The 15,963-nt window shown below is 33.7% G+C and overlaps 1 long non-coding RNA gene and 6 other non-coding genes across 7 annotated transcripts; all 7 read left to right on the forward strand.

Moving 5' to 3' along the window:
- Positions 1–9,524: 9,524 nt before the first annotated feature.
- Positions 9,525–11,018, forward strand: LOC145028998 (uncharacterized). The gene is made up of 2 exons (XR_013676310.1): positions 9,525–9,923; positions 10,910–11,018. It is a non-coding gene; the product is annotated as an uncharacterized LOC145028998 (long non-coding RNA).
- Positions 9,989–10,090, forward strand: LOC145033249 (small nucleolar RNA R12). The gene has a single exon (XR_013677481.1). It is a non-coding gene; the product is annotated as a small nucleolar RNA R12 (small nucleolar RNA).
- LOC145033110 (small nucleolar RNA SNORD24) lies at positions 10,140–10,224 on the forward strand. Its single transcript, XR_013677350.1, has one exon. It is a non-coding gene; the product is annotated as a small nucleolar RNA SNORD24 (small nucleolar RNA).
- LOC145033248 (small nucleolar RNA Z199) lies at positions 10,297–10,379 on the forward strand. Its single transcript, XR_013677480.1, has one exon. It is a non-coding gene; the product is annotated as a small nucleolar RNA Z199 (small nucleolar RNA).
- On the forward strand, positions 10,426–10,503 carry LOC145033111 (small nucleolar RNA SNORD18). Its single transcript, XR_013677351.1, has one exon. It is a non-coding gene; the product is annotated as a small nucleolar RNA SNORD18 (small nucleolar RNA).
- Positions 10,580–10,681, forward strand: LOC145033253 (small nucleolar RNA R64/Z200 family). Its single transcript, XR_013677485.1, has one exon. It is a non-coding gene; the product is annotated as a small nucleolar RNA R64/Z200 family (small nucleolar RNA).
- LOC145033255 (small nucleolar RNA Z221/R21b) lies at positions 10,726–10,819 on the forward strand. The gene has a single exon (XR_013677487.1). It is a non-coding gene; the product is annotated as a small nucleolar RNA Z221/R21b (small nucleolar RNA).
- Positions 11,019–15,963: the final 4,945 nt, after the last annotated feature.

A 15,963-nucleotide genomic window follows, 5' to 3' on the forward strand; every position in this document is an offset into this window, starting at 1 on the left:
CAGCGAGTAGGTTCAATCGTCCCAAGTAATGAGTTAAGGGTGATTCAGTGAGTGGGAAGAAGGACTGGTCGAGTAGGACCGGGTTAATAGGAGAAGGACTCGGCGAGTCTATGTCATGACTCGGCGAGTCCAGTCAAATGTGACGGGTTTTGGTCATAAGACATCCTATGTGCTCATACAAACCCTAATGCTTGGATCTAGGTTTCTCTATTGTACATGCTTTGAATCCAAGACTATAAACCCTAATTTTAGCATATGGAAATCGATATTAACATATAATTAGGTTTAAGATATTACCTTGATTGTTATGTAGCAATAACAATCCTAATTCCTACTTGAATTGACTTTGGATTGCTTAGAGTCACAAGTGTCACTCCTCTAATGGCTTACAAACACCAAGAGCAAATGGAGAAGGTATAAAGAGAGAGGAGAGAGGTAGGCATTCGTCCTTAGGACTTCTTGGGAAGGCTTAGACGAATTCATGAGCCTTAGGGGGTTTATATAGGTGTAAAGATTAGGGTTTTAGTCCTTATCCTTATTTAGTTGCTTGCCCACCAAGTAACCATAAGATAAGTCTTAGAAACCCTTATCCTAGTCGAATTCTATGGCATTATCTCCTTAAATTCGTTCACCATATATTTAAGATAATCCTTACCTTATTTTGTAACTATCACATAATTACAAATCAGCCCCTCTAGTTTAATTAATTACACTTGATCACAAAATTAATTCCTAATTAATTATTGACCAATATTAATTAAACAAATATGATTTCTCCTTTAATATATTATTCCTATAACATATTAATAAATCATAATAACCTCTCTCTCTTTATTTATTTCTCTAATCAAGTTGCTTTGGTGAAGGCAACCCAAAAGGACCATGCACCATCGGGTCAAGTACATACCAAAATAGTTATGGACTTAGACACTAATCCAATAGTCTCCCACTTGGATAAGTCTAATAACTATTCTGCGTATGACTTCAAATCCTGATCTGCAATCCTAGCTTTCCAAAGCCGCTGTCAACTATGGTCCTATCAGATACGTGTGTCCTTAGATAAGGGATCATATATTCCTCCATTCTAGATATCGTATGAGACATGATTTCTAATCATTCTCTTTGTACTATTTCTCGATTCCCGATTTATGACGACTGACTAATTGAACAAATCAAATTAGCCCTAGCCCGGCCGAGCATTTACGTTTGTCATCACTAAATCATCGAGGGGCCCAAAAGATATCGCTTTTATCTTACCTTGGATAAAAGGAACGGATAAACTTTGATACCATGCTTGCTTGCACTCACTAACCAAATCACACACAACAATATGTTTTATAACACCAAGTTACTAGTGCGTTTACATATTATCAATGTGCAACCGATTAGCAAGATACAACTCACACATCTCGGTTTCAAGAATGTAAGATGTTATCGTCTCATCAATCACTCGTGATACAATTCATGGAGTGATCCAAGTGAACGTGGGTTTAATCCAATGCTCAAATTCATATTCATAAGCACTCATGAACGTTGCAACAAACATTTGCTTATGTCTAATACTCTTTTAGACAATCCACACACCAATTCATGACAGTCTTCATTCATATCTACTTCCAACATATGAACGACTGTGGCCCGTTTGAATAATTCGATTATTCTTAAAAAACTCAATTATTCTGGAAGTCAAAACATGCAAAGTGAAACACAAGAATAATACTAATCCCATATGGCCTCAACCCTTTGAGTATAAATAAAACTCCTTTTATTTATCACCATATCGATTACTCATTATTTGTCGTTTCGGGTAATCAACTTCTTACTTGAATTACAACACTTATCCCATGCTCCTAGCATGCACACAATGTTCACCTATGGTTCTTACTTTGTGAAATAGATCACATTGAACACATTTCCAATCATTCTCATTTCACAACTCCGAATCCTTTTTCATAAGTGAAAGAATATCAAAATTCTTGCTACTTATAGAATATGCTAGATTCTAACATTCTATGCAATGATTCTTTCGTAATGTCACTGCACCAAAGTCACAAAGACTATTGCTAATGATGTTACAAAATCTTCTATCAGAGATTGCTACAAGACAATTCCTTATATATGATGTATCTCACTCAAAGTACATTTCTTTGAACATCCTCTTGCATAAAAGTTTCTAATCTAGTCATATATTTTCAATATTTACTTCCCAATATGGACACGCTTCCATATTTTCCATATGACAACTCATTTCTTAATAGAATCTTTTCTATTCATCATAATGTCAATATGGTCCATTAATACCATGCTTTCAACTACTCACAAGCAACCAATCCTCGTCAAACTTTGGATTGTCCTTTGATAGTTGTTTAATTATTTTAGTCAAAACCGATTCTAGTCCCTTTTTCCTCTAAATGCGCTAGACATTTGGAAAATCTTAGAATGGTCAAACATTAAAGCATTTTCAATCGATCCTATACCCGAAGCGTATGGGACACAATGCACAATTTTTTATTTGCTATGTTCTCAAAATTCGAATTGTGAAAAGGAATTCTGTAATCATAATCGAAATTTTAAGAACACACTATGTACCTTTGACTAAATTTATTAACAATTCTCAACCTAAGCCTTTAGATTTGAAATGAAGCATAATATTCTCTGCCTTAATTATAGCAAAACAACTTTACAACCCTTACGACTTTGCAAGGTATAACTCTTGTTTTTCTATAATTAATATTGCCAACTTGCAATACTTTCCATAATAATCATACAATCATAACTTTTATGCTCCCACTATCATGATGATTACTATAAAACATAACACTTATGCTCCCACTAGCTTCGACATGTATTCATAAACATCTTAACTTTCAGAAAAACAATACCTATTGAATTTCTTAAGTCCATGTTTCTAATACTTAATGCTTTGATAATCTTTTATCAAGGCTTCTTGAACTTATACACCTTTTCCTTCGATAGTTCATATGTGTGTCTAAACAATTAAGACTAATTGTCAAACCTCACAATTCAAATTATGGAAAGGGATACCGTAACCATGATCGAATTCGAGAATGCAATTTTACAATCACTATCTTCTTAAAATCTTTCTTAGTGAAAGCATTTCCTCACAATCATTTTCATGAAGAAGGAAATTTTATGACACTTAGATTTAAATGGTGTATGTGTTTCTATCCATGTGAATTTGTTAAAACCAAAGTTTACGACAAATTCAAACTCATATGGACCGAACTTTCTTAATCTTGATTTCTTGCCTTATGGTAGCACAGCTGCCCACCACGTCTTCCAAGTAGTTAAGCATCTCATCTTTTTCCTATCAATGTACCTTTCATTGATCAAGGTGCCTTGCCTTTTATGCATTCAAAATGAGAACTCATAGAACTCACATGCATAATTAACTCAATTGGAAACAGCACAGAAACAAAATAATGTCAACACGATAGGTTGTAAACCTCAACTCATGTGCTAGTGATGATCAATAAGGTTTATTTCACTTGTTCTTGAAACCTTTCAAGACCATTAATGCTCCCACTAACTCCTTGACATATAAGATTCTTTTGTCAATAACCATTTCTTGATAAACAAATATTCAAGAGATAGTGTAGTTTTTATCAAAACACTTCATAAATTGGTCCTAGTTGGTCTTTGTCTTATTCAAGACATCACAACTTTCCACATTTGATGAATGTTATAAACCTTTAATACTTTTCACTCATTGTCACAATCTTAACTTTAAGACTTGTTATTGGAATGAAGTATGATAGACTTCTTGATTTAACCATTTCTTCAATCCTTGATTCCTCTACTTAGACATACAATTGTACTAAGACTCACTTAGAGGATCAATTAAGATATGGTTCTTACTCATAAAGACCTATCATAAAGCATAAAAGGTACTCTCCCTTCTTCTTAGAATGGAGAAACTTTTATCTTTCTGCCTACTTGATTCTTCTTATTCGTTTTGCTATTGATTTAAACCTTTTTAATCAATTCCGAATTATACTTAATCTTATAAGTACAATCATATTTACTAAACCTTTAGTAAATTATGACGAATATCTTTGTTACTCTTATGGTGGACTTGATCAACACGCAACTTTGTGTACTCGATCTCTTAGTCCTTCACTTGACACTTTGTCAACGAATTTGTCTAATTTCCAAATATGAAATTTCTCATTCATCATGCAACCAAGTTGCGTGATTCCAAATTTCATTCCAATTGAAATTTGGGCGATGAGAAACTCTCCCTATTTGGTAAATTCTCGACATTTCCATAAATAACATAACTAAGAATCATATCCATTCGTTGTAGAAATATGCAAACATCAATTTTCATAACGATTTCATTGCAGGAAAGTAAACAAATAAATAAATAAGTCAAACAAAAATTATTTTATTTATAAAAGCAGCGGAAAAACATTTGTCCTTACAATGCAAAATCTATTGAAAACTATGTAAAAGGAAAATTTCTAACAACTCTATCATAACTATCTAAGCTCAAAATCCAATCTTCAAGTCCATGCGATCGAGATCCATCTCTTGTGATTAGATTCATCTTGCTCTCTTATCAAGCTTCCTTTCTTTTCACCGATCCTACAAAACATTCAAATGCAATTTTATCACATCATGTATTAAGAATCAATGAATAGGAACTTAGCGGAGTTAGAAAGTGGATTTTACCTGAAGCGTAGTCATACTCTTTGACTCTCCCATCTTTGGAATTTTCAGGCTCTTGGGGCAGACTTCTATCCAACGCCCTTTCTCTTGGCAGCAAACGCAGGTCGGTTCTCATAGATAGTCCTCAGAAGCATGGTTGGTTGACTTTCCCAACAAATATGCTCCATTTCTTCGCCAAATCATTTCTGATTCAGCAGCAATGAGCATGTAAGTTAGGTCAATGAGGTTGTCGTCATGATCCATCATATAATACTTTCTTTTGAACTCATTATATGATTCAGGAAGTGACTGCAAAACCCAATTTACAGCCAACTCATTCGGGAATGACACACCCAACATTATCAACCTATCAATGTGTGATTTCATTCCTAGAACGTGGGCACACATGGGTTTACCATCTTCATGTTTCATTTCCAATAGGGCTTTAGTGATATTGAACCTTTTAATTCTTCGACCTTGTGGGTTAGGGAGAACAATTGGAGGAGGTGGAAAGTGAAGTTTGATATCTTGTTCCTCAATCGAATCGTGGAATACCATCTTCATGTGGAAAGCTTGTTCCACGGGATTTGGGAAGACCATAGTTGTCAAACTTTGACATCTACAAAATGGGAGAAAACGAATTCAAGTTAGTTGATTGATTGATTGAGTCCCTAGTAAATCACCCAAATGAAATACTAAGGCTAGGACTTAACACAATACGCTAAGGTAAGTGAATGACGATTCACTAATTTCCACCATGAAAAACGAAAAAAGAAATTTAAGTTTTAAATCTATGAAAACTCCTAGAACCTTTGAGATTCATTGAAAATTTCAATGGCATGTTTAAATCTCGATATACCCCTCTTGTTTGTGACTGGGATGCCGAGGATCACAAAGCGGGTGTGAATAACCATGCAAACTTACATGGTGCCCTCACATGTTACAGTCACCTATTCGATGTGCTGGTAAACCACACACGCTCCACCGAACTATGACAAACATTGAGTCACCCTTTCCTACCTTTGCTCAGAACCATTTAGTGTGCTGGTAAACCACACACGCTCCACTAACGTCTTCGCAAGGGCACAAAGTGTAATTTCATGGAATTACATCAATTCACTTTTGCCTAAGTAACTAAGATTGGGAATTTGCAAAACATTTAGTTACTTTGTATTTCATTATACTTATAATGGAAGGTTTCGTCCTATCCTACCCGTTCGGCTAACGACCCTCCACTAGTCAAGAGTGCAGTGGGTAAGAGTGGATACCCATTCAATCGCCATATTATAGGCAATTTCCTTAAACACCCCTTATAGACCAGCTTCGTGAATGAGGCCTACTAACGGTAAGACTGACTTTTACTCATACATATATATAATGTTAGAATTTTAATGTTATATATAGTATAGGGTGCATTTTACACTTTTAAAATATTAGGTGATCAAATTTATCAATTATACTTTTAATTCAATTAAATTGTAAACCTAAACTTTTATGGATTTATTAAATCTCTTTTAATTATACACCTTAATCAATTAATAAAACCATAAGGGAGTGATTTGAACTTTTCAAAACATTACTAGGGTTTTAGAATTTAACATTCCTAATCAACTTTTAATCAACTTTTAAATTTCAAAACTTGAGGGCAAGTTTTGAAACCTTTTTTCAAAACATTAGGGTTTTAACTATTTAAATTTCAAAACTTCAAAACTTTTGGGTTCAAATTTAAACTATAAAACCTAAAGGGGAAAATATGAAACTTTTCATAACAACAAGGATCAAATAACAAATAATTTTAAATTAACATTTAATCACATAATTATCCATATTTGATTTATTTAATGATTTCTTGCAAAACAATTTATCAATTTACTCAAAATAATTAATCAATTATCTTATAAGGAAACAATTATCTTATTAATTGATAAATATCTTCATTTAGATCAAAAATATAGTCAAATATATCATATAATCGGATTAATATTGATCTAACATGATAAGGTAACTATCTATATGCAAAAACAGCAAGAAATCCCGAGATAAGCACTATCTGACGAGTTGACTCGTCGAGTCAAGCTTGGACTCGTTGAGTCACCCTGGACTCGGCGAGTTCAGCTATGGACTCGGCGAGTCCAGCCTCTAGAACACCAAAAAATCAAATTTTTTAGATATACAATGCATCAATACAATTGAAACCATCCTAGGCTCTGATACCACTGATGGGTTTTGGTCATAAGACATCCTATGTGCTCATACAAACCCTAATGCTTGGATCTAGGTTTCTCTATTGTACATGCTTTGAATCCAAGACTATAAACCCTAATTCTAGCATATGGAAATCGATATTAACATATAATTAGGTTTAAGATATTACCTTGATTGTTATGTAGCAATAACAATCCTAATTCCTACTTGAATTGACTTTGGAATGCTTAGAGTCACAAGTGTCACTCCTCTAATAGCTTACAAACACCAAGAGCAAATGGAGAAGGTATAAAGAGAGAGGAGAGAGGTAGGAATTCGTCCTTAGGACTTCTTGGGAAGGCTTAGACGAATTCATGAGCCTTAGGGGGTTTATATAGGTGTAAAGATTAGGGTTTTAGTCCTTATCCTTATATAGTTGCTTGCCCACCAAGTAACCATAAGATAAGTCTTAGAAACCCTTATCCTAGTCGAATTCTAAGGCATTATCTCCTTAAATTCGTTCACCATATATTTAAGATAATCCTTACCTTATTTTGTAACTATCACATAATTACAAATCAGCCCCTCTAGTTTAATTAATTACACTTGATCACAAAATTAATTCCTAATTAATTATTGACCAATATTAATTAAACAAATATGATTTCTCCTTTAATATATTATTCTTATAACATATTAATAAATCATAATAACCTCTCTCTCTTTATTTATTTCTCCAATCAAGTTGCTTTGGTGAAGGCAACCCAAAAGGACTATGCACCATCGGGTCAAGTACATACCAAAATAGTTATGAACTTAGACACTAATCCAACAAAATGGACATTGACTTTGACCAAGGAGTTGACCTTGGACCAAGGGAGGGTTAGTCTTTTGACCTAAGGGTATTTATGGGTGTCTAACCTATGTTTATGGTTTATAGCCGGAGGATTTGTGATTCAGCAGTCAGGCGCTCAGCAAGCAGACTTCAGCAGCTACTTTCGAGGTGAGTTACCTTCTAGTAGCGGTGGGTCTAAGGCCACAATGCCGACCCACCAATAGGAGACGTATGATAGATAATTGTCTTTGTGATATCATCTAGGTTTGCTACTACCTGATATGTTATATGCTATCATGATATGTTGTATGTGATAGTAGTAAAGTTTGGTTGTTAGGACCGAAGAGTAGTTAGACACCCCATGTACGTCTGACAGTATGTGATGATGTGTTTGCATGCTGGCTTGTTATGTTATATGCGATAGAGGTGGTAGGAGGGGACCAGTCCCCGAGTTCGGTTGTTAGGACCGAAGGGTAGCTCAGGCTCCCCATATATGTCTGGTAATATGTTTATGATATGTTATATATGATAGTAGTAGTAGGGGGTGAAATAGTCCCCGAGGTTCAGTTGTTAGGACCGAAGGGTAGTCAACACCCCAAAACGGCTTGACATGGGTAGTCAGCACCCCAGAATGGCTTGACACGGGTAGGTCGGCACCCCAGAATGGCCGTACCGGGTAGGTCAGGCACCCCATAATTGCCTGGCAGTATGTATGCTATGTGATTATATGGTATGTGGTATAGGGGGGGGGGGGGGACTCACTAAGCTTTGTGCTTACGGTTTTCAGTTGTTGTTTCAGGTACCTTTTCTGTCAAGGGGAAGGAGTTGGCGCGGTAGCGGCGCATCACGCACGCTCTTTTGATTTCCGCACCAAGAGTCATTCTGGGATTTTGTACTCCTATATTTTCATGTTTTATGTTTTGGTTTACGGCCACGAGACATGTTTTATCAAATATTATGATCGTGTGATATTTTGTTACAAACATTTTTTCAAATCGCTTAATTAAAAACGAAAATTTTGACCCGTATTTTTGGGATGTTACATTTTCGATCCTACAAAATTCCGTTAACTGATTCCAGGTTTTTCGGGTCATGATCCATTCGGTCCGGGTTTGGACCCACTTTCACCCGTATTGGAGGGAGTGGTAGCATGATTAGCATGCCACCGTATCAGATTTTTCAAAGCCACATATGAGTTTTTGAAGCCATATAGGATAAAGAATATGATAACATCAAGTTGTAAAAAGGTAGGAATTGTAGCATCCATATGATGTTGTATTTTTAATAGTTTTTATTTTGGTAAAAAAAGTAAAATAGAAAAAAAGCCAATCACAACCCTTTGCCCCATTTCCATCTCTTCTCACTTTGGGTGTAACTAGTCCTTCCTAGCAAGCCTCTTAACGAGAGTCGATGCGTAGCATTCTTACGCCTTGCTCCTGAGTTCTACTTAAAGACATATATAGATGAATATGGAGGGAAATTGAAGGATGTCGAAATAAAATCGTGTTCCCGAGTTTTATTAACGGAAGGAAAGTCAGAGGAAAGAAAGGATGTGGAGCTATATTTATTTTCCGATTTTCCTCTTAAATTTGATGGATTTGAAAATAAAATGAGGGAAAGGAATTTTTTTTTTTTTTTTTTTTCTCGTTACTTAAAAAAATTCAAACTTAAAAACAAAGAACAATTTTTATTATTCTTTCCCATCCTTTCTATTCCTATCAGTAATTTCCTTCCCTTTGTTTTATTTAATTTTTAAAAAAAAAAAAATCCAAGACGTTAGCGACCTATTGCGACCCTCTTGTACTTACAAGTTACAAGCAGGGGCCGTAGCCTTAGCGAAAAACGCAAAAACAAGGCGCTAGGGTTTGAAACAACTATCCCTAATTTACATCTGCATATAAAATACATCCTCCTTGCAACCAAACAACTCAATCGCAGCTAGCTACTTCATCTCTTCTCAATAGCTTAAAATCTAATATCGCATCCTCGTTTCATCATCATTTATGTTTCAATTATGCTCGATTTACTTTTACTTCATCGTTTTGAGTCTGTTGAATGGTGTTATCATTAAGCCTGATATTGCAATTCCTTGATCGGAGTCCAATTTCAACGGTGGATTAAGGGATCTATCATTAGGCTAAATGAAGTATTTCGATCACATATATTTGAATTCTATATGTGGCTACCTTTAGCTCCGGATCTTCCTCTTTAGCTGGGGCTTTTCGGTGACAAGGTAGATACATTCATATTCTCTTATCTCTTCTATAAGAAAAAAAACTCGTTTTTGTTGTTATAAGTATGAGCATGATGAAAAAAATCATTCGGATTCCCAATGATTTTCTCTTTATAATAGTTTTTATTTGAAGAGGAAGGTGATCTTACACTCCATTTCTGACTCATTATACTACGATTTATCAAAATCAATTTAATCGATTTTTTTTACTGTTGTGGTCGTTGATGTAAGAATGATATTTGCTACTCTTGATGGGATTATCCCATTTGATGATTCATTATCCACCAAGATCTCTGAGGCCTCTTCAATTTTGGATTTTTAATTTTGTTTTGAAATATTTCATTTCTTGTAAAATCATTTTGTTTCTGTTTCCGTTGCCAAGTGATGAGAAAATAACTGCAACAAGATGATCGAACTAAGTGTTCGTGATTATTAGTATTTAAGTCTCTGATGCTCAACAGTTGATCTGATTTATACCTCTTGTTATGTTTATCGTTTTTTTGAGATATGATGAGCAAATTTATTGGTCCGTGTTTCTGAATTTACAGTGACGATAGATTTTTAACCAAACTCTGATCTCCGTTCTCCATTTTCGAACTTATTCGTTCTTTTTTCAATCTTGTATCTTATTTTTGTTTTTTGTTTTTGTCAAATATTATCTGTTTTGATGAATTATGAAACTTATCACATGTCAGACTTCAGAGTTTCTTTTAAACAATGAAACAATGAGATTACAACTTCATAAATCTGAACAGATTTGATAATACGTCGCATTGTGATTTTTATTAATTGATGTATGAACGGGCGATGATGATAAAACAAGAAAGTCATGCACCACTCTGATATTCATTGTGATCGATAAACTTTCTCATAACCCATATTTTGTTTCTGAGCCGTTTTTTATTATTAAAAAATTTATTTTTTGAAAAAAAATGTTTTGATTTAGTTTTTTGTTTTTTTTTTCTATCTCGAATCAAAATTTGTAGATTAATGAGGATCCAGATGATGGAATTTCTCTTGGTAGAAATTAAACCATGATGCGGACCGATTAGCTTTTATAAGCATTTGGGGATAAATATTTGGTTTCTGATGGGTCCTCTATTTTCATGATTAAAAAATCGCAATGTATTGAAATATTATAAATATATTTTTTTAATCTGGTTTATCGATTGATTTCTTATGTAAAAATTGATTACGATTTTGTAGTTTCTTTGTGATTTCGTTATATTGCCTCTTCTTTCAGCTACAAGGGGAAAGATTTATGATCGATTTCTTGATGGCTTTGTTCTGGGGGCAGAAATTTAATTCCAAAAGTTAGGGTTTTTATTCCATCTCAGATTTAGGTTTTTCATCAAATCTGGGTTTCATTTTTGGTAAATTTTACCTGGTTTTTGTTAATTCTTTTCTATCTATGATTTTGAAACCAATAGCATTTACATGTTTAAGAAATAAGCTCACTTTTATTTGCCCTTTTCATGAATTCCCACAATTAGTCCCTGAGAGCTTATGTAAATTTAAGTTATTTATCCCATAACCTATTTCCTAAAAAGCCAAGTCAATAACCACAAAATTTGTAAATGTCATGGCTAGATTCACACCGTTACATAAAATATCAATAAAGCCTTTAAAACCAAGATATTAAAACATAAGCAAAATGAAGTTAGAGAAGATAAATCAATACCTTATCATTTGTTCATCAACATAATTCTGTTATAAATATGAACCTGTAATTGTAATATAATTAAAAACACAAATTCTAATGAAATGAAGAGAGTCCAATGATTACGACCGAAACATTAGGGAAAGAAAAGTTTTTCTTAGAGGTAATATATCCAATGATGCAATATATAATTTTTATTACGAATGGGAAGCCGAAAGAGGAACATGTGCATCTAAATATTTTGGTGATAAAACCAATTCTCTTAAAAATATATTCGCAAGTTTTGGGGACATATAACATTGTTATCCCAATACAACGATTGAGGGCCTGGAAGTAGATAGTGGTAAACAAAAATAATAAAGAAGTTGATTATCTTCAGACATTTATCTTGTATAATTAAGATGCCAATGTACCACCACATCACTTTGGGTCATTGTCTTTATCTAAATAATATTTGGGATAATCTTGTGGTATTTAAAAAACTTTAGATGGGATTTAAAAACTTTTTTTAATTTTTATCAAAATAACATTTGTAAACAATCTTGTGGTATTTAAAAAATTTTAGATGGGGTCTAAAAACGATTTCAATTGTATTGAATGTTCAAAATCAAAATATTTTCATGATTTTGGTAAAAAAAAAAACTTGAAATGATAATTATGACTTTTTTTTTTTTATATTTATTGTAATACTATTTTAATTAAAAATTAAAAAAATTAAAAAAATTATACCTCACCCAATCCACCGTCTCTCTTCACAAAATTCATTTACATCATTTTGATTTTCAGAAAAATGGAATATCACCATTACCATCTAAACAAAATGAATATCTAGGAATGAGATGAAGATGAAGAAATCAGGGGAAATATGAAGATGAAGATCTTGTATTCATATCATAGCTAATACATAAATGCTAGAATTCACGGAAAAGAAATTGATTTCCTGCCTTTAAACACGAACAAAAATATACACTCCAAAAATCGATATGTTGTGTTTAAATCTCGTTTCGTCTTCAGATCTCGGCTATGGAGATGAATTTTGATTTGGATTAGAGATAGATCCGACGACATCACCGTTGAAACCCCAACGTTCGTCAGAATGGCCGCGATGGTTGATTGCTAGGGTTTTCGGCGACTGATTGTTAGGCGGCGACGACTGGTTGATAATCCAGATCTTGAACGAAAACCATAATTGACAGCTTAAAGCAAAAATGAAAACGAGAAGGGCAGTGACATCAGTTTTCGACTGAGGATCTGGAGATCTATTTGTCGACTATGTGTCATTTTCAGATGGTAGGGTTTCTTTGTCTTCGTCTGAAAATCAATGGTGTTTCAGATTAGAGGTCTCTAGGAGTCTAGTGGCCGACGATGGTGTTGGTGGTGTTCTGATAATTTGGTTCTTGTCCTTTCTGGTGAAGATGAACACCCTTTCATCCGTTTCTCCCTTCTGATAAAATCAAAGACCTAAGTTTACACCTTTTTAGTATATGCTTAAATCGAGAAGTTCATTCAAAATGTTGATTATCTTTAGAAGTCAACGACCCTTTCATTCATTTATTTCAGAGAGAGAGAGAGAGAGAGAGAGAGAGAGAGAGAGAGAGAGAGAGAGAGAGAGAGAGAGCCTAATTCTTTCATTTTTAATTTTTAATTATTTAATTATTAAAGAAATATAAAAAAATACAAAAGAAAAGAAATAAAAATGACAAAACAGTCTTTTCAAGTTCTCTAGGTACCAAAAAAAAACATTGATTTGGAGCATCTATGCAAGTTGAAAACTTTTTAGACCATATCCAAAGTTTTTTAAATACTATAGGAACCAATTTTACAGTTTTATCTAACTTTTGATTTTGTTCACACTTAGTTTTTTTGAAGAGTCCTTAATATACAATGTGCTAAAAAAACATTAAATATGAACAAATTCAAAAGTTATTTTTAAAAATGATATTTATGTGAGAAATTAAGCATTCTTTTTACTAAATTGTTTTCGAAAACAATACTACCACATCAACTCAGATCATTGTCTATTTGTCTAAGGGTTGTTTGTCTACCATTTAATGACTCTTAAAAAAGACAGATTTGAACATGTTTAGATTATTTGTTTACCTCTTAATAAAGGACCCGAAAAAAAATACATGATTCAATCAGATGTAAAAGCCCCTTTAGAAAAAGACATGTTTCTTCGTCTTACCCTAACCTAAACTTGTTCCTCTCTTTCTCACCTCCCACCTTCGTATCTTTAAAACTGACACTCCTATCATCCATATGCCATCGATGCCACCCTCACATAGCTTGCCGACGTCACGCACCGCCATCGCATATCACACTGCCTTCACACAGCTCACAACACCATCTCGTACATACACCTTCAAGTTTCACCCAAAGTACCCCGTTCCGAACCATTTTTATTGTGTCTTCTGCTCTAAGCCATGAAGTTGAATCATGTAAAGCATTTACCCATATTAAAGCTCGAGAAGTTCTAAAAAATTCCCAAAATGACACTTAATATAGATGTACTTATGTAATCTACTCGATACAAAAAACAGGTCTAAGACATCCAAATTAAAAAATATGCCCAAACTACATTCAACCTCAACAAGATTTCACCAAAAGAACCACTTTGATGACCGGTTGGGAGGGATAAAAAGAGGCGAGCTACATTGTCTTTAGGTAAAAACGTATTGGAACCAAACAAGTTACATTTTTTTAAAGAAAACTTTAACGAACATCTTCAATCGCAAAAACTGTTGGTGATTTTGTATCATTAATGTGTATTTAAGTGTAATAGATTGACTTGTTGACCAAAATTCAATATTAATGAATATTAAACAAGTAAGGTGAGGAGTGCACACTTATTTAAATTTATTCAAGATTTAAAGTAGACTGTCATTAAGGGGCGAAAACCCTAAACGAACGGGGGTCCGGGGGCAGCGCCCGTGGGAGCGGGGTCCAAGGGGTGGCAGCCCCTGGTTGGTTTTTTACTTCATTTTGACCTTTATTAAAATTTGATTTTGTGACTGTTATTGGTTTTGACAGTTGAAGTAGTTTTTGGACAAATAAAATTGTCTTACAGTTTTCAGACAAATGAACTACTTAATCTTTTTGGTCATCATTTTTTCTGGGTACAACAACAATCACAAAATTCATAACATCCATATTTTCAGTTCTTGCTCTCAATTCTAAGTCTTATCCAATTAAAGATTGAGAGTACCACCCAAATATTTTAATCTGAAAGTGAAACCACAATTCTCAGAATTTCAAAAGCTATTTTATCCTGAATTTCTTACAAAAACTAAAGACCGAGTTTAAAAAGGAAACTAAGCGTGAGCAACAAACATTATTTCATGAATAGGTCTCAACTAATACGTAGGTTTTGAAGATACCGACCAATGATCTTGAGGGTGAACATGAAAGGATGTTAGTGGAGAAAAGACAATTCATGAAAAAATGTTACAAATAATTATAATATCAGGTCTTTATTTGTTATGTATTTTTATTTAACCTAATTGGTAGAGGGTAATACTTCTTGGAGTAGAAGCCTAAGATTCGAACATGGATAAAGAGATTCTTACTAACGACATAGGGCGTGTTTGGCACGGAGCTTTTGGAAGCGTTTGGGAGCTTCTAGCTATTAGCTTTTGATAAAACGCTCTAGTTTAAACAAAAAACTTCGTTTGGCAGTACGAGCGTTTAACTTTTAGTTTTAACAAAACGCTCCGATTCTAAAAGCTACTTCATGTAGCTTTTAACAAAACGCTCCGGAGCTTTTGAAATCAATTTCCATAATTACCCTTAAAAATATATTTATATATATATTTTTTTATTTTTAATAAATCGTCATTTTATGTAATTTTATATATTTCAAAAGCTTGCAGCTACTTTTGCCAAACATTCATATAACAAATAAAAGCTACAGCTTCCCGCTACACGCTACCAGCTAACCGCTACCCGCTTCCAGCTAACAACACTTTTGCCAAACACACCCATAATCTGCAGTCTAAAAAACAATTACTTTTAATTATTTTTATTTTCAGTGATCATTATTTTTATTACATAAATTAAAAAGTGAAAGCAATACAACGACGTGGAATGACCAGTATACCCTATAACATTATCTTAGATACTTTTTTGTTTGTAAAATATGCAATTGTTGATACAAGGAATAGACCCATTATTTGAATATCAAGGAAATTCTAGATCATTTATTTCCGAAAGGAATAGACCGAATATTTGAATTTCAAGGAAACATATACAACACAACATCTTTTATGTTATTGTATTGTATATGTTTCGTTTTATTACAAATTTCGGATTTAATTTTTTCGATTTTGGGCATGTTTTTGTTAGGAATATTTTCTTTTTTGTCTGCAATGCATGGTCGGGAAT

Source organism: Lactuca saligna, chromosome 2 (assembly GCF_052625555.1).
Source record: "Lactuca saligna cultivar CGN05327 chromosome 2, ASM5262555v1, whole genome shotgun sequence".
Lineage (NCBI taxonomy): Eukaryota > Viridiplantae > Streptophyta > Magnoliopsida > Asterales > Asteraceae > Lactuca > Lactuca saligna.